Source organism: Enhydra lutris, unplaced genomic scaffold, assembly GCF_002288905.1.
Source record: "Enhydra lutris kenyoni isolate GAN:26980312 unplaced genomic scaffold, ASM228890v2 scaffoldscaffold70, whole genome shotgun sequence".
NCBI lineage: Eukaryota > Metazoa > Chordata > Mammalia > Carnivora > Mustelidae > Enhydra > Enhydra lutris.
In genome coordinates, this window is record NW_019154154.1 from 3,533,270 (window position 1) to 3,550,169 (window position 16,900).

The window sequence follows — 16,900 nt, forward strand, 5'->3', positions numbered from 1 at the left end:
TTGACTTAATGATTAAGGAAATGTTCCTGATATTCAGCCTAAATTTTTCTTCCTAATTTATTCCCATTACTCCTGGTTAAATCTTGAATAACTAGGATTGATGAGGCACCAAGAACTAATTAATTGATTGCCAAAGCATTGTGGTATTTTCCAACTCCGCAGTAGTCTTAGAAACCCTTTTAGTGGTAAACTTCATTGTAAGGCTGTTCGTTTGTTGTATTTCTGGGTGTTTTTCACAGGCAAGTTAAGTTTAATGTTTTCCCCAAAGATGTCACATGTAGGCATAAACTAATGCAAGGCTAAATTTATACTTAGACATTTTTACTTGCTCTTCTGTAGTAGAGTTGATCATCTTTACGGAAAAGGCTTTCGACCCTAAGAGACCCTCGGAGAACTGCATTATGGAGTACTACATTCTTAGGGAAACCCTTTGAACATCATATGACTCTCCCCAAGCATGCTGCCCACTCCTGGGCCATAGCTTCCTCGTTTGCTTCCTTCTGTAAACTCTTTGCTCACTCTACATTGTAGCACCCAGTACAGCCCTAGGCGTGGTTTTCTTTGGTGAGTTTCATGGCCCCAGTGTGATTATAGCTCCCTCAACGAGAATCTCCTGACATCCTCCATTTTCTAGTGCCTGTGATGGAAAATACAATACTAAGTTTTTAGTATTTAGTTTGGGGCACCGTGTGTCCTTAGTGTTCAGAAGGGTGATAGTAATTTATATTCTAAAATCTGGAAAGACCCCTTCAGGGCAGTGGGGTTTGATCTGAATTTAGATGATTGAGTAGGAGTTAGGCAAGAGGAAAAGTGAAGACAGGGTCTTTTAAAATTAATTAATTAGGGGCACCTGGGTGGCTCAGTCGATTAAGCCTCTGCCTTCAGCTCAGGTCATGATCTCAGGGTCCTGGGATCAAGCCCCACATCGGGCTCCCTGCTCGGCGAGGAGCCTGCTTCTCCCTCTCTCACTCCCCCTACTAGTGTTCCCTCTCTCTCTCTCTCTCTCTCTGTGTGTGTGTGTGTGTCTCTCTCTGTCAAATAAATAAATAAAATCTTTAATAAAATAAAATAAATTAAAATTAATTAATTAGTTTATTTTTAAGTAGGCTCCATGCCCAGCAGGGAGCCCAGCGTAGGGCTTGAACTCACAGTCCTGAGCCTGCAATCCAGAGTTGAACCCTTAACCAACTGAGCCACCCGGCGGCCCCAGAAGCGAAGACAGGCTTTTTACATAGAGGGCACTGACTGCGGAAATCCACCAAGGCAAGGGCTATTTGGGAAATTGGTGGTTCTGGAACAAATGGTGTGTGGGTGAGGCAGCAGGGTCAAGTCACAGAGCATCTTGTGTGCCATAGTTAGAACACTGAATTCATCTTGAGTGAGATGAGGACTCTGTAACTGGAAGAGGCTCCATAAGTACTCGTTTTTGATGATGATAGTGATGTTTTATATTCTTGTTTAAAAGGAGTGGTTTGAGTGGAAGAAAATCATTGGATCTTTTATTTACCACATGTATTTGGTTTGCAAGTTGTTGCAGGATTCTACATCAGATGTATTGTTTTACTGCTCCCCATTCAGATATTTTTAATGTCCAGTTCATGAGAGAAGCTCTTCTGGGATAAGAATGCAGGATGACTTAGGAAAAATAAAAACCAAACAAAACAGTGTGGATTTGACAGTTCTGATATGTACAATCTTAGATACTTAGTTGACCTAGAGGGACTGTTAGGCATTGCTTTTCACATCTGTTTGACAGATGGGTGAGGCATATCCTTGCTCTAAGGAAGGGGATAGCGTGGAAGGGTAGACCTTTGTTCTGGAACTTAAATGTTATTACTGGTAGGATGGAAATGGGATATGTTTTTTTTATTGATCAACTTCTTTTTTCATTTTCTTTATTAATCCTTAGAAAATACCTTTCCTTCTTTTTTCTCTTTTAAAGTATTTTGTGGTACTCAAGTCTTTCTTTTTTGTAGCCTTTTGAATTTTAAGTATTCTATCTTCATTCTCATGAGATCTGGGAAATGCTGCCTTGTAAGTGCCTTATCTTAGTACAGTATTGTATTTAAACATGACTGTGGCATTTATAGAATTACCTCAGAGTGGTGCCCAAAGGATTCTTACGGTGTTTGCCTTTCCCCACTAATGAGCACTGTGTGGGAAGTGAGGAGGGTCAAGGTCATTTAGTAATGTTTTGTGTATAGCTTTTGTTGCTCAATGTGGGATTTAGCTTGATACCCTCAGAATTTATTGGTTGGTTGGTAACTACATTAATAAAGAAAAATAATTTTTTCCCCTCTGGGATTTCTGTTAGAATCACCACGAGTTCTTTAACGTGCTGTTAATTTAGTTTTGGACTGGCGGGTCCCAGATGTTCCACACCTTCTTTCCCTCCAGTTCTTCCTGACTGCTTACCCAGGTGTGCTAGGGAGGAAAGAAAGAAGTCATCCGAGGAGACTGAAAGAGGAAGATGGGAGGAGGGGGAGGTAGAAGAGAGGAGGGTGACAGTGGAAGGAAAGGGGGGCACGTGAAAAACGGGAACTGAGTGGGGGGAAAGAGAAGATGAGAAAAGAGATTCTCTTTTCCCTCTTTCCATATTTCATTTACTAGATACAGACTCATTGAGCAGTGCCTTGGGAGTGTAAGGAGTAAAGGTTGACTTGTCACTAAGCAAGGAAACTCAAACTAACTCATGGCCTCTGAAACTATTTGAGACAGCAGCTGTAAAGAAAAGTAATAGGACAAAAATACATCGGACACGTGGTGGTAACATTCATTTATATGAAGGTAAAATGTATTCATGATTTATGTCCTTTTTGATTAACACCTTGAGATGTATATGTGTAGGGGCATAGTTTATTTATAACTTTGTTTTGGCAGTCCTTTGGCATCTAAACCATCTTTTGAAATACTGTGTAAGATCAAAGAGACAATTCTAAAGTTGGTAATGATAGAAATTAAAAGGTAAAGAAAATGGAGGAAGGCAGTTCACCACGGAGACATCAAATTTTATTTTAATTTTTCAACCTGAAGTTTAACACAAAAGATAAATCTTTCCCAACAGGGTAGGCTAAGGAATATATCACATCAACTTGCAAATTATTAACTGGGCTTTGTGTGTGTATGTGTGTGTGTGTGTGTGTGTGTGTGTGTGTGTGTATGTGTGTGTGTGTGTGACAGATATCACCTCAGTAACTGCTCCAAATGCATTTACTTTATTTTAAAGGTTGTTCTTTCCATTATTAATGCCATCCTGAATCACAGAGCCGTTTATGATGAAATGTGCTACTCTAAAAATCCTGTAAATGCATTTGCAATGGTTGCTGATATTTCGACTCCTCCTAAAATATACAGTAAATTTTTGCAAGATGGTTTTATCTTACTGTATATTCTCTGCAGACTGTTAGAATCCAATTTATTAACTATCTGGAAGTTGAAAGCTATGCTTGAATAAAGTGATACCAATATTTATCAGGATTGGCTCAAATTATGTATTTTGTGAAATGACAGCAAAATTCCAGACTTTGAATGTTTTACATCAGTAATGATTCTTATAGGGGTAGTGTGGACAGGTTTTAATGAGCTTCAGAAGGTTTTTTTTGTTGTTATTTTTTATTTGTTTGTTTGCTTATTAAAGCCAGAAGGTATTTCTCCTACAGTGTTTGCAGTGTTGCCACTAAAATGCAGAAATTCTGCTTAAAGTAAAACAAACAAACAAACAAGGCTTTAATCAACCTCATAAATTCCCAACTTACCCAGTTGTAAAGATGTAGGGAAAAGTGGTGTGAGAAACCTCAGCTGAGATGCCCGAGACCTGAGTTTAAGAACCATTTTATTTATTTATTTTTTTCTTCCTGACTGGACAGCTTAGGCTGGACAGTTAACCTTTCAGAGACTTGGTTGCCTCAAGTATAAAATAAGGAAGCCAAATATGCTGGTCTTTGCTTTAGGATTTTTAGTCTGGACTGATCATCTTTCTAGACCAATCATCTTTCTAAACCAAATGGGGTTCCCCGTGGCTCTCAGAGTAACAAGAGTATGACTAGATAGATGGTCATATAGTGAGCCATGTTTGTCTGTGTGATTCCAAGACCACTCAAGCAAAACAAAGAAGTAGAAGATGTTAATCTAATTGCAGATTTGGATTCTAGGGCCATGAAATGCAAGTCCCGATCTTGGGGCCCTTCCCCAAATCACCTAGATTAGATTTTAATTCATGCTTCTCACTTGACAGATGAGGAAACTGAGTCCTAGAAGGAACTAGGGGCTTAGAAGTCTCACAGATCTACTGTTGGCAAGACCTGGGGCCTGGACTTCGAAACCCCTTGACTGGATCTTCTTTGGCAACCCACCTTCCCTTTTCTGTTCCCCTTTGAAAACTTGTTGTCAGGAGAGGACAGCATAGCCTCATTTTAGGTGCAGCTATAAAAGACTGATGAGTCTTCGGTTTGTTTGTAGTGTGTGTGTGGGGGAGCATAATAATGCAGTCTGATTCCTGACAGCAATAAACTGAGAGGGGGCTGGTTTGTGGAGGGCACACGAACCTGTTTTCAGCATCTCTCAGATTAGCCCCTCATGCTTGCTTTCTTCATCATTATTTCCCCCCTCCTCTTGCTATTAAGTAAAAACAAATTTCTGCTCAAGCATTGAAAGTGTCACAGGCTGTGGTCTCTGTGTTTTCAGAATAAGAAAAACCAATCGTTTATTAATTTAATAAGGATTTATTGAAGAGCTATTATCTGCCTGAGTCTTGAGGTTAGTAACAATGAGCAAGACTGGGCTCCTGACCTGTTAAGTTTTCAATCCAGTGATAGATACCCTCTTGGTCCCTTGGCCTAACAGAAGAGAAATCAGCTAGGAGATATGTGGTCAGGAGTTCCTGGGTGAGTCTTTGTCACCTCTTTCCCTCATCTGCTCTTTTCAGAGACAGAAGTTCTTTTAGGAGGTATAAAATAAAAGTAGTGGCAGAATTCTTTTTCACTGTCCTTTTTCTTGAGGTGTATTCTAAATATCAAAGGTTTTTCTAAAAGAAGGAACTTAATGCATTCTTCCTGATTTTTTGCAGTGTATGTTGAACCTAAACTGAGGACCACAAAAGTGAGCATCTTAGGAATCTTAAGACTAAAAAGGGATATGTAAATATTCCATATGCAAAGGAAAGCACAAAACAGACTGCATCTGGGATACTTTCAAAACCCACAGCCCACAATCTTTGTTACTGCAAATTTTGGTACTGTTTCAAACAATTTCTTCCACCTTGTATAATCATGGCACTGAATAAATGTTCAACATTAAAACAGTTACTGCTTTTCAGCTCCAGGATGGCTGTGTTTCAGAACTCAGAGAAGCATGTGCCTCCTGGATGAAAGGTGTAGTATCAATGCAACTTATTACCATTTTAGGCAGAATTCCCAGGCTGGCATTTAGCAATTAAAAAAGCAAAGCTAAACAAGCCCGGGAGATCAACATTTCCTTTTCTTCCAACCCAAGAAGCTCAGTTATTGTGGACAAAGAAGTAGAAGGCTCCACTGTCCTTTGTTGACTCTCTTTGGGGTTTCTAAAGCAGCACAAGCGGCAAGTGAGAGAATTATTTTTTCATTTCCATTAATCAACAGAGAGTCTAAATGAAGAGGTACAAATGGCTCTTTCAAGAGTTTGTCAAAGCAGAATTCGCATTAGAAAAGATTTACTGATTTTCTCTCTCTTGATATTTCCAGGTCTTTATCTTCTCTTCAAGAGTACTCTGACCTGGGCTTAGCTTTGCAAGGTGCATGGTTGAGTGGGAGATTACCTTCATAAGAAAATGTCGATTTAGAAAAATATACCCCTGGGAGAGCATGGTTTAGTAAAATAGACATTTCCCTAACTCAAAGAAAAGAAACTCAACATTTTCAAAATATCATATACTCGTGGTTTCTGAGTGATGGATGAAAAGTACTTTCCTCAGAGATATACATTCTTCTCTGGATTCAGGACTTGGCTATGAGAATAAATTTTTCTCCCAAACGTTGTTACCTTTAAATATTCAGTATTGATTTCTGCCTATTCTCTCTCCTGAGTTCAAAGTTATGTACCCTTCGACTAGTTTGTAAGGTATCTGGACTTACAAGGAAATGTGAGGTCTCCTTTCCAGGGACTGCTGTAATCTTCTTTCTGCTTCTGTCGATATAATGCATCTAAGAACTCTAACCTTAAGGCCAAGTAATTTACCATTAGTGGGGTCTGTGTTTGTTGAAAACACACCCACAGAGAGATGACGATAATTGTTGTCATCAAAACTAGTGCTTTGGGGGTGCCTGAGTGGCTCAGTGGGTTAAAGCCTCTGCCTTCAGCTCGGGTCGTGATCCCGGGGTCCTGGGATCGAGCCCCACATCGGGCTTTCTGCTCAGCGGGGAGCCTGCTTCCTCTTCTCTCTGCCTGCCTCTCTGCCTACTTGTGATCTCTGTCTGTCAAATAAATAAAATAAAAAATCTTAAAAAAAAAAAAAAACTAATGCTTTGATTATAAGTATATGGACCTAAATTTCTCTCAAACACATTTTAAAACTTTTTATCTATAAATTTTCTCAGCAATAAACAACACATGGAAATAGAAGTATGTATTAAGCCCAAGGAAAAAAATCTTTCAGATGAAGACCCTGTTGTTATCTTTTTAACATTTTTATTCTTTCTGTGATGTACTAGGTACCATAAACGTAAACTTGGTTTCAATTCTTCCCCCATTCTCAAGCCCAGGGGCGTTATTTGATATTCTTCCTGGAGGGCAGCAATCCAGCGCACTACGCTGGAGAGTTACATACCCAGAGAAGGGCAGAGACAGATATTTGGTTACAACTGTTACCTCCCAAGTCAATAGTTGTTATTTGTCTATTGCTCTGAGGCTTAATGACAATTAGATTGAACAGAGCAGCCACTGGAGGACACTGTACCCACTAAAGCCGCTGCCTGATGCAAAAGCACACAATCCTAAGGCTAGCTAGAGCCATTCTATATGACACTATAAGGATGAGCACACGACACTGCATATCTGTCAGAAGCCTGCAGAACTTGACTGTGCAACGGATGAGCCTTCACGTATGCAAATCGGAACAAATCATTTAGGAGGCTCGAGGATCCCAGGATGGGATGGAGTATGGGACAAAAGAATCTAACAGCGTGGGGCACCTGGGTGGCTCAGTGGGTTAAGCCTCTGCCTTCGGCTCAGTTCATGATCTCAGGGTCCGGGGATCGAGTCCCGCATCGGGCTCTCTGCTCAGCGGAGAACCTGCTTCCTCCTCTGTCTCTCTCTCTGCCTGCCTCTCTGCCTACTTGTGATCTCTCTCTGTGAAATAAATAAATAAAATCTTTAAAAAAAAAAAAAGAATCTAACAGCGTTACATGTGTATGCAACAAGGTCACTAAAGGGGCGATTGGGGAGTGGGGGTGGGGATGGGGATGGGAAAGGTGCTGCCAATACCCACGTCAAGTACTTCTCCTATGACTGTGGGCACCATGGACATACACGGTGTCTTTTGAGCAACACCTGTATTGAAATCACCCATGTCACGTTTCAGTTCTATTTTGAAAATAAACGTGAAGTTGTCTTCGTTTGTAGAGATTCTGAGTCAGTAGGCGTTGTGTGTGTCGTTTGTTGAAGAGGTCAATGAATGTTAACATAACAAGAACCTAGTAATAATCATGCAGAGGCTTAATATTCAAACAGGGGTGGGATGAATTATGCAGCAAGAGTTTAAATCTGTTTCTTCTCCTTTCTTCAAATGGCTTTCAATCAGAAATCGGTGTGAGCTACACGTTCCCTAAGGCTGAATTGACTTGTTTATGTGATTGCCCTTTTTCTTCTCCAAGTTAAAATTTTTATGATGGAAAATAACTTTCTCCTTATTCTGTATTTTTTCTTCTATCAGGGCAAATTTCTGCATTAGATTGCAATAATTGTGGAACAGGAAAAGAATGTATGTTTTCAATTTTTGTTGTAAAAGCTATATTAAAAAGGCTGTTTGATATATGGGTGCCGGTCCTTATAAATAATATATGAGAAATTAAAATATTCAGACACACCAGGAATTTGGAATAGTTAGAAATGTGAAGTATGTAGGGCTCCATGGAATGATATTTGCAGTGCTAGGAGGTCATAAAGATGATGAGACTGCTAACAATGCGAGCTTCCCAAGCCTCCCCCTCCTGGTTCTGGTGTTAATGACTCTAGTTATTTGCAGTGGAATTTATGCTGTTTTAGTGATGAGGTCAAGGGCGAGTTGGGAGGTGAAGGTCAAAAATACTGTAACATTGGGCAGTGCCTCTTCCGTAAAATCTTCCTGGAATTTTTCCTGCCCTTAGTAGTCTTGAGATGGGGTTTTAATTATAGCCACAGGTAAGGCATCATGAGATCAATTAAATCTCCAAAACTCTGTGCATCCAACTGGCCTGTGATCATCCTTGTGATCCATAGTAGCCCTAAGGGACCAAAGGAGAAGAACTCTGGTATTAGCCTCAAAACCATCTCTGGCCTCTCCTAGGAGATACTGAAACAGCAGTTTGAGTCTTCTGAGAACTTTTCATTTATTGACAACTTAGTGTATTATGTGAAATTGCTTTCATGTGATGCTAGCTATCTCCATGAAATTGCTGTAGAGTTGTGTTGTTGGCAAGGAACATATTTTTCATAAATACATATACACACACGCACACAGTACGGTAGTGAAGAGTCACAAGTGTTTTATGCTACATTTTAACTTCTACATATGGCAGTGACTTTAGGAAATCTATGAGGGAAATCTAATTTTACAGTGAGGAAATCGAGATTCCAGCTACAACACAAGGACAATTCTCCCCATTAGAATATGGGAGGGCAGGGGTTGAACCCCAAACACAGTACTTTTTCTGTGGCTTTATGGATACAGACAAAGATACAGATACATACCTGTAATACAAAACTAGTTAGAAACATAGTATCCAACAAATCTAGTATGAAATAAAACTCACTAATTCTAGCTGGAGTTTAAGTTTTTTTGTTTTTTGTTTTTTGTTTTTTTTAAGATTTTCTTTATTCATCTGAGAGAGAATGAGAGAGTGCACAAGATGGGAGAGGGTCAGAAGGAGAAGCAAACTCCCTGCTGAGCAGGGAGCCCCAGGTGGGACTTGATCCTGGGACTCCAGGATCATAACCTGAGCCAAAGGCAGTCGCTTAACCAACTGAGCCACCCAGGTACCCTAAGTATTTTTTTCTTTTTTTTCATCATTTTTCTATACTGAACTCATACATTCCATAAATAAAAATACTTATTTTTTTAGTAAAAATACTTTAAAGACCAGATACTCTTGATTGCTTAAAGTCATAAATGACAAAAGGAGTCTTGAGCAAATGCCTTCATTTCATACATTTTGTCTAAGAACACTTTGTGACCTTTATCATACCTACCGCAGAGCTTTGCCTATGAATAGTGCACTCAGTAAATCTGTGTTCGTTAATCGAAGAGATGAGATGCAGGCATCTCTCAATTTATTGTCAATGAGTGAAAAATTGTTCTCATTTCATCACAGAATTATATGGAGCTGCTATGTGGATGATTGCATCTCCATTGTTTAAAGGAAAACGTAAAGAAAACGTAAATGCCTATCAAATGCTAGTGACTTTATTATGGATTATCTCATTTAATTCTAAACACATCCTTGCACAATAAGAATATAATCTCTGCTTAAAGGTCAGAAAGTTGAGCCTCAGGTCACATAACAAGGAGTAATACGGTCAGGGTTGGAACCAAATTCTGTATGACCACAAAGCCCATCATTTCTCATTCTATAGTCAAATCTTGTACAAAAAAGAGACTTCATGGTGTTTCCTATAGCTATTTTCAAATGTCTAAGTGCCTGGGTGGGACATGAGGAGAAGGGGAGGGGGGAAAGCAGAGTCAAATTCCCCAGAGATCAGTTTTTCATTCCAAATGGTACATGCTGTTCTTTTTCTTTGCCTGACTTCACAGTGCATCCCGATGCTGTGCAACTCTGTTCATCTCGAGACATATGGAAAGAGTTTTATGTTTTAAACAATTAGACTTGACAGTGCTATTGTTTCTTTCTTATTTAATATCCTTCAGCCCTGGAGCCCAGCCAGAATCTGTATTCTCTCTCCAAATTTAATTCCCATTCCTTGTACATATCACTTAGTTGTCGAGAGACAGTGACTTAATAGCATTTGTTCTTGTGGCTTAAGAACATCTGGGTTATGTCACTTTTTTAACTGACCTGCTTAACTCAGAGGGAATAAAACTATGTCTTTAAAATTATAATTAATAAAACTATGTCTTTGTCTAATGATCTTTCAGGGCCCTTATAATTGTTGATTTTGCTTTCCAGATCCTATGTTGTTTTGTAAATGTCATGAGATGACAAGATTTCTAGGTATTAATCTGTTTCTGCTCAGAGAAGGATGGTAGTTATAAATACGGAAGGAACAGGGAACAAGGATATTAATAGAGGAGAAGCTAACAAAGTCATAGTTGTTGGTGTATAACTTGCTGGTTTGGCAAGCTTAAAACTCCAGGGGAAATGAAAACAAGGGTTATGTAGTGCAAAAGAAAAGCATCTCTACATTTTCTGTGATTTCAGTTCAACTCAATTCAATCAGTTCAATTCATGAACAATTTCTCTGAGCTTTCAGTGAAGAGCAGGTACCATCCTTGATGCTGAAACAACTTAGATTTCTTTGTGGTTCTGTGTGGCCAAGCAAAATAGAACTAATAATGTGGGTAGCTTTGAGAAAGTCACTTTACCCCTGGGTTTCAACTTCCTCATCTGTTCAATGGTGACCTCTTGCAATCATTCACATTTGGTGACCCTCCTTATGTCAAGGCTATGCTATAATTAAAAGAGCACTTTTTAAAAAATTTATTTTTTTAATTAATATATATTATTTGCCCCAGGGTTACAGGTCTATGAATCGCCAGGTCTATACAGTTCATAGCCCTCACCATAGTACATACCCTCCCCGATGTCCATAAACCAGCCACCCTATCCCGACCCCCCACCCCCCCAGCAACCCTCTGCTTGGTGAGATTAAGATTCTCTTATGGTTTGTCTCCCTCCCGATCCCATCTTCTTTCATTTTTTCCTTCCCTACCCTCCATAGGCCCCCCATCCTGCCTCTCAAATTCCTTGTATCAGAGAGATCATATGATAACTGTCTTTCTCTGATTGACTTATTTTAAAAGAACACTTGTTTTAAAACTGGCAATTCGTATTTTAATCCTGGCTGTGCTACTGTTTGGCAAATCACTCAGCTCTTTTTTGCGTGTTACCCAAGGGGTTAGAGGAACTGATTTCCAAGGTTCCCTTTTCACTGGATAGCCCTGTGAGACTGGACGTTACCTCATCTGTCTGTATGACTAACTTGCACAGAGTAAGCAAACAAATTATGGGGATGGTGTGGATGCTGTTGAACCTAATTATCCTTCTTTCCTCCAATGTGGTGTACTGTTATGACCTGTAAACTGTGATCACACACATAGGCAGCCAGTGCCTGTGGCAGAAAACATGGCCCCATGACTGAAAGGAGAGTGATTTTTAAAGTCAAAAATTTCAAGAAATGAGTATCTCTTTGAATAACAGAGAAGTTTCTGGCAAGATTTTAGTTGGTGTGGGGTTTAGGTTTGTCAGCTTGAAGCAAAGAAACATTTCATTGAACTAACCTTCATTGAGCTCAGTTTTAGCATCTATAACCATTTACTGAATATTGTAGGGTCCCTCTTTGTTGTGCATTTTCCACACAAGGATGCCCCCCCCCCGATTGACGTAAATTAGTCAGGCTTTGCCATGTGACTTGCCCTGGCCAATAAAATGTGAGGGGGAATCAGATGTGCCACTGCTGCTGGGGAATTTTAAGAGGATTATTGTGTTCCCTTTCTCTCTACCACGAGATCAGCAATGTTCCAAGGCGTGGGGCATCCATCAGCTTGGCGCTCAGCATGAAAACACAGTGGAGTCATCCTGTGATTATTTCAGTGTGATCAAGGACTCATCCTTTGTCATTGTAATCCAATGAGATTTTCTTTGTCCATTGCATTATAATCTATTCCCCCCCCACACTAGTGCTTGCTACTAAAAAAGTGGGGAGCAAGGCGTATCTAACCTTGGGTCCTTTATGGATCTTTCTGTCAGGCAAAATGTTACAGTAATGTATGGTGTGTATTACTGTAGAGGAAGTGTGCATTGCATGCATATATTGGGGTAAGCAAACCTGACCTTACGGTCAGGAAAGGCCATCTTGATAATATGCATTTAAGCTGACAGCTTGTAAATTAATAGCAATAAAACTGGCCAAAGGCCAGGAGGAGAAAGAGGGTGTTGCAAACAGAAAGAGAACCACAGGTCAAGGCATAATGGCAAGAAAGCCCACGGGAGTTGAAGAACTCATTGTTGAGTATGGCTGTCAGGGTGAAGGGGAAACTGAAAAGGAACATGGCCAGTGAGATAATATCAATAATAATAATAATAGTGAGCATTTATTAACTTTGTGCTAAGTGCCTTACATATATTTTCTTCATGATTATTATCACCATTTTATACAAGAGGAAATTGAGCCACAAAGAGGTTTAATAACTTGCCTGTAGCCACACAGCAGGGATGTGATTTTATCTGAAGGGCAATAGGAAATCACTGAATGGTGTTACACAGGGGAGCCTCATGATCGGATTCACATTTTAGAAAGATTGTCCAGCTGCAGTGGGTTCCCAACTCAAAATTCCACTCTGGTGGGAGGAAGCAAGGACCTCCATCTCTGCCGTTCTTATCAGCGTGACTCCATTGACTAAGGCTGTCAGCAGGAGGGACGACAATTGCCAAAGCACTGCAGAACAAGTTATTTTTAAAAATACTTTCTTAGGGCGCCTGGGTGGCTCAGTTGTTAAGTGTCTGCCTTCGGCTCAGGTCATGATCCCAGGGTCCTGGGACTGAGTCCCACATCAGGCTCCCTGCTCTGCAGCTTCTCCCTCTCCCACTCCCCCTGCTTGTGTTCCCTCTCTGGCTGTCTCTTTCTGTCAAATAAATAAATAAAATCTTAGAAAAAATACTTTTTTAAAAAAATTCAGGCACCTGGGTGGCTCAGCTGGTTAAGTGTCCGACTCTTGATCTTGGCTCAGGTCTTAATCTTACTGTGTGAGTTCAAGCCCTGCGTTGGGCTCCACACTGGGCATGGAGCCTACTTAAAAAAAAAAAAAAATTAAAATGCCTTCTAAAAAGATTAATAAACATTATTTGTTTAGTTGAAAATGTATGGAATGTTTCATGAATTTGCACAAGGGCCACGCTAATCTTCTCTGTATATTATTTCCAATTTTAGTATATGTGCTGCCGAAGAGAGCATAGAAAAGGTCATGTTTGGAAGAAGTAAGAATGGTATATGTAAGAAAAAACATATTGTGGGCCTCCAGAGCATTAAGATTTGGGTAATAGCTTTAATAACAATATAATATAATAAACTGATGCCCCAGTGAGCTCTTGTACCTAATTCAAATAATGGATATGAAATCACATCAATATTTTGAGCATTTCAATTTACTTTTGACCATAAAACAGACAATTTGGTGGGCAAATTAAAGACAGAACCAAAAATCCTTATTTTTTATTTTATTTTATTTTATTATATTTTTTAAGTAGGATCTACACCCAGTGTAGGGCTTGAACTCAGGACCCTGATAAAAATGCTCTACTGACTGAGCCAGCCAGGTGCCCCAAAGTCAAAAATCTTTCAAGCAGATTGCTTTAGGGGTCCAGAGTATTCCTCCCTCCTTGTTTACCAAGGTTGAATAAGAGTGATCACAATTTGCATTTCTCTTTGTCATGAATAGAAAGACATATAGACCAAGAGAGGAAAGAGCCCTTCCTAAGTGACGGTGACAGCTCTGACAGTTGTTCTCTGTGAGTTGTTTGGTGTCCCTCAGAAGCCTCCGGAGACCTGGGCCTGACTGAAGAGGTCCCCAAGTCAAGATACAGGGACTGTGATTAATATGAACGCTCTTTAGTCTTTGTAGGGTCCCTTCTGTTTCAGCAGAATTCAAAGGAAGGATTGCGGGTAATGTTGACACTAAACACATTACGTCCTTTAACCTTCTCTATAGACGATCCCCAGAACCCCGACTCGTTCTCTTTTTCCTTTCCTTTCTTTCCTTTCTTCTTCCCCTTCCCTGCTGACTCCCCTGACGAGTCTTTTTCCTCTTTTAAAATAGCCTCTGCAGAAAATAACATGCTAGAAATGAGCTGACCGCCAATATGCATCAGAAGATTTATTGCAACGGAGAAAGGATGTTAGGAGACATCGCATATATTAATCTTTCCGTTTTGGTCTATAAAGACCCGAGTTTGGCTACTTTCACTTATATGCTTTTAAGGAGATTACGTTTGGTTGGAACAGGATATCTGGGAGGTGATAGGCAGAGACTTACAGCCTAAGCGCCCCGGAACACAGGTGGGCTCTGCGGCTGTGGCTTCTCGCATTCAGGCATCACAGGCGGCCGGCTGGGCAGAGGTTTTTGGCGGCACTCCCGACGCGGCTCCTTGCAAACCAACTGCCCGGCCCAGGGAAGTTGTCAGAAAAGATCCATGCAGGTTTGGGGATGGTTTTTTGAAGTTTTCCTGAAATAACCAATAATGAGTCGCAGGCTTTGATAGCTCTTTTTATAGATCTTGCAGCAGCTGGATCAAAACCTAATGAAGAGGTTTGTATCTGACAACGGCAGGTCTGCACATTTCTGTCCTATTTCTTGAGTGCGCACATGCATTTCATTTGGGAACATGAAAGGCGTATTTAGTGACGACTGATGGTTCTTTGTTTTTTAGTTCCCAATAATGTCTTCAGTAAGTGCTTTCGTTAACATTTTTGCATTATACAATAGGTGACACAGGAAGATAATCGGTGTGCTGAAAGCAATTAAAGAGTTTATATCCAACTTGTTCTGCCTATTAAATGGATCCATTCGGCATAGAAGCACATTAACATCTTTACAGTGGAATGATTGTGGAAATAGGTTATTCACGGGGCCCGCGCGTCTTCCTCCTGCTGCAGTAAGACGTATCTTCTAGATTGGAGAGAAGGAATGAGCCATTTTTCTCCCCTTGGAACTGTAAACAGAAGTAAAACTATTAATAGATGCTGTAGCTAATCCCAAGGAGTTGCAGCCGAGAGATTAAATAAGGTCGTGAAGAGAGAAAGCCAGAAAGAAGGGGGGTGGGGGAAGGAGGAGGAGGAGGAGGGAAGCGCGTTCTCTGATTACCATGCTGCATTAGACAAGGACAGACTGAAGGACTCTGGCTGATCGCCTTGTTGACAGTTGGTCTAACAGGGGAATCCTGTTTTCAGCAAAATAAATATCACTTTACCTATTGCTTGAGAGCTGTTCTCATGGGAAGATTTATGTTTTATTTTTTAAGTAGTAGTTAAGATGATTGGAGATGGGGTTTGGACGCCATCGGATGCAGCTGAGCCTAAAGGGGCGAATGGAATTTGTGACCAAAAAGATGTGCTTTGTGTTTAAAAAAAAAACAAAAAACCCAGAGAAGTGTCCTTAGGGTCAGTTCACCTTTGGAGACTGGGACCCCATTTGTATTGCTGCATAGAATGGATTGTAACAATGGGGATTGGGATATAATTAAATCCTGTACCTGGCATGTTTGGAATGATTAAGTGTCCCCAGGTTTTATTCCCACTCATACTCTTGGACTTTTGTTCATCTTCTCTTTGATATATGCATGCTGATGGAAAGGCATTGTGAGTCAGCAGCTCTGCTGAAGATCAGCACATCTCTTCCTATTTTCACATGAACCGTGAGCTTGGCATTACTGATACAGCTTATTACTATTCAAACTGTGGTCCGTGGACATCATCATCATCATGACTTGGAAACTTACGAGACATGCAAATTCTCAGCCTCTACACCAGACCTAATATATCAGAATCTCCAAGGGAGGGCCCCTGGAACGTGTTTTAACCAAATAGCGATTGACTTATATTTCCTTGAGCTTGACAAGCCCTACAGGTAATTACTGTTCAGCCCACTAACATTTGAGAAGCAATGTTTTCTTGTTGGGAAGTCTGCAGCTCAGAGTGTTTGGCTGTTTTGCTAAGGTCACACACGCTCAGAGAAATGGAATCGAATTCTGATTTAGGATTCTTATTGTGTCCTGAGCTGGGAACTTTCATAGAATCACCAAAATACCTGGTCACCCCCTCCTGGGGTCAGGAGCATACTTGGTGTCTGAGGATGGTCTTTGATTAGGGATCGTGACTAAGGATGCTTGGCACCTATGACTAGTTTGAGCTATTGTTTCTCTGCTAAAAGAGAAATTCTGTTATCTCTGCCAATGCAGTTAGCTTCTGAACTAGGCCCGACAGGCCACCCTTCTGGTGTTTAAGGGAGAAGAGAAGCTCAGACAGTGACTGGAAGGGGGGGCCAAAGGATGGGCATGTGGTACCCATCATTTTCACCTAGAGAAACATTATCGAGAGATCCGAATGTTGAGCATCTCTCTACATTTTTATATCTATTCAGTTCTTGGCGGGGGGGGGGCAGGGGAGCGAGGAGAATAGCTCCTGGCATGTTCTAGGAAAAGTCAAATTTATTTGTGATCGCAGATCACTACATATCAGCAGCAAATTGATCTAGATCAAGGAATTCATTGGGTGCGTGAGAATATAGAGCAGCACATGGGGAAGGAGGCTTGTTGACGTCTGCCCTGCTGACTGTCCTCCATGCTTGAATAAGCCTTAGCTCAGGCCGCTGGTATTCAGGCTGTTGTGTCTCAGAAAGAACTGGATGCTCGTTAGGATAGGACTGCTTTTCATGGAGTCATTTTGCTTTCTCATCTCATTTTTGCCCTCTTTTTTGATAGCATTTGGAAGCCATGACCTAGAA